The sequence below is a fragment of the Myotis davidii genome, unplaced genomic scaffold (assembly GCF_000327345.1).
Source record: "Myotis davidii unplaced genomic scaffold, ASM32734v1 scaffold1378, whole genome shotgun sequence".
Taxonomy (NCBI): Eukaryota; Metazoa; Chordata; class Mammalia; order Chiroptera; family Vespertilionidae; genus Myotis; species Myotis davidii.
Genome location: NW_006289195.1, coordinates 35,018 through 35,265, shown reverse-complemented (window position 1 = coordinate 35,265; position 248 = coordinate 35,018).

Sequence of the window (248 nt, the reverse complement as noted above, 5' to 3'; positions counted from 1 at the left end):
GTGTCTTGGTGTAGGTCTCTCTGGGTTCCTCTTATTTGGGACTCTATGCACTTCCTGGATTTGTAAACCTATTTCTTTCACCAGGTATGGGAAGTTTTCTGTCATTATTTCTTCAAATAGGTTTTCAATATCTTGCTCTCTCTCTGCTTCTTCTGATACCTCCATAATGCAAATGTTGGTACACTTAAAGTTGTCCCAGATGCTCCTTACACTATTTTTATATTTTTGGATTCTTTTTTTCTTTTTGC